Below are 2,457 nucleotides of genomic sequence, written 5' to 3' on the forward strand. Positions count from 1 at the left end.
AATTGTATATTTTCATATGATTATCATAAATTATTACCTTGTCTGATGTGCTGCAGGTGAAGCAGGAGCATTAGAAAAAGGTAGTCAGATACATTAATTTGAATATATATTTTAAAAAAATCTTTGTAGTATAAACCCTGCTCTGCAATGTTAGCCTCTATGAATATTTCTCTATCATTATTAAATTAACTATTTTTAGTGTCTACCTATATTTGAGGCAACTGAAGTTTTCTTATTTGAGTACAAGAAAAGGTCAATTGTACAATGTACCTATATCTGTTTAAATTTAGAATCTTAAAAAGTCTGTGAATTTTGTTGATTTATATATTACATATATATACATAATATTCAGCAATTTCAGTATAGAGAAAGATACTCTTAGAAATAGATCATAGTTTAGCATTAGGCTAAAGTCAGGTAATCCTGCAAAAGAAGGGGTAGGAAAAAGTGTAGCCAAATGTAGAATAAGATATTTCTAGTCCCTCTGTAACAGTTCTTTTAATCTTAGCCCACGATATATCCAGTTTTTCTAGTTTCTTACCTAAGGTGGATGGGGCTAAGACTGTCATCAGGATGCAAGTGCTGTTGTTAGTTAGTTCCTGCCTTGGATTTGGAGCAACTGCTGGTCCAGGAACTAGAGTAAGAATTAGCAAACATAGAGCATTTTAAATGGTTAGAGGCTGGGTGTGGTGGCTCACGCCTATAATCCCAGCACCTTGGGAGGCTGAGGTGGGTGGATCACTCGAGGTCAGGAGTTCCAGACCAGCCTGGCCAACATGGTGAAACCACATCTATACTAAACCTACAAAAATTAGCCTGGTGTGATGGTGCATGCCTGTCGTCGCAGCTACTCAGAGGCTGAGGCAGGAGAATGACTTGAACCTGGGAGGCAGAGGTTCCAGTAAGCTAAGATCACACCACTGCACTCCAGCCTGGGCAACAGAGCAAGACTCTTGTCTTAGAAAAAGAAAAAAGTGCTTGCTTTGGCAGCACATATACTAAAATTGGAACGATACAGAGAAGATTAACATGGCCCCTGCACAAGGATGACACACAAATTCGTGAAGTACTCCATATTTTTTATAGATTCAATGCCATCCCCATTAAGCTACCAATGACTTTCTTCACAGAATTGGAAAAAAACTACTTTAAACTTCATATGGAACCAAAAAAGAGCCCACATTGCCAAGACAATCTTAAGCCAAAAGAACAAAGCTGGAGACATCACACTACCTGACTTCAAACTATACTACAAGGCTACAGTAACGAAAACAGCATGGTACTGGTACCAAAACAGAGATATAGACCAATGGAATAGAACAGAGCCCTCAGAAATAATACCACACATCTACAACCATCTGATCTTTGACAAACCTGACAAAAACAAGAAATGGGGAAAGGATTCCCTATTTCATAAATGGTGCTGGGAAAACTGGCTGGCCATATGTAGAAGACTGAAATTGGATCACTTCCTTATACCTTATAGAAAAATTAATTCAAGATGGATTAGAGACTTAAATGTTAGATGTAAAACCATAAAAACCCTAGAAGAAAACCTAGGTAATACCATTCAGGACATAGGCATGGGCAAGGACTTCATGACTAAAACACCAAAAGCAATGGCAACAAAAGCCAAAATTGACAAATGGGATCTAATTAAACTAAAGAGCTTCTACATAGCAAAAGAAGCTACCATCAGAGTGAACAGGCAACCTACAGAATGGGAGAAAATTTTTGTAATCTACTCATCTGACAAAGGGCTAATATCCAGAACCTGCAAAGAACTCAAACAAATGTACAAGAAAAAACAACTCCATTAAAAAGTGGGCAAAGGATATGAACAGACACTTCTTAAAAGAAGACATTTATGCAACCAACAGACACATGAAAAAATGCTCATCATCACTCGCCATCAGAGAAATGCAAATCAAAACCACAATGAGATACCATCTCACACCAGTTAGAATGGCGATCATTAAAAAGTCAGGAAACAACAGGTGCTGGAGAGGATGTGGAGAAATAGGAAACACTTTTACACTGTTGGTGGGATTGTAAACTAGTTCAACCATTGTGGAAGACAGTGTGGCAATTCCTCAAGGATCTAGAACTAGAAATACCGTTTGACCCAGCCATCCCATTACTGGGTATATTCCCAAAGGATTATAAATCATGCTGCTATAAAGACACATGTACACATATGTTTATTGCAGCACTATTCACAATAGCAAAGACTTGGAACCAACCCAAATGTCCATCACTGACAGACTGGATTAAGAAAATGTGGCACATATATATACCACGGAATACTATGCAGCCATAAAAAAGGATGAGTTCGTGTCCTTTGTAGGGACATGCATGCAGCTGGAAACCATCATTCTCAGCAAACTATCGCAAGAACAGAAAACCAAACACCACATGTTCTCACTCATAGGTGGGAATTGAACAATGAGAACACTT

The 2,457-nt window shown here is 38.1% G+C and overlaps 1 non-coding gene across 1 annotated transcript; it reads left to right on the forward strand.

The window, feature by feature from the left end:
* The first annotated feature begins 974 nt into the window (after nucleotides 1-974).
* LOC111554708 lies at nucleotides 975-1,081 on the forward strand. Its single transcript, XR_002735322.1, has one exon. It is a non-coding gene; the product is annotated as a U6 spliceosomal RNA (small nuclear RNA).
* The last annotated feature ends 1,376 nt before the right edge of the window (nucleotides 1,082-2,457 follow it).

Source organism: Piliocolobus tephrosceles, chromosome 13, assembly GCF_002776525.5.
Source record: "Piliocolobus tephrosceles isolate RC106 chromosome 13, ASM277652v3, whole genome shotgun sequence".
Taxonomy (NCBI): Eukaryota; Metazoa; Chordata; class Mammalia; order Primates; family Cercopithecidae; genus Piliocolobus; species Piliocolobus tephrosceles.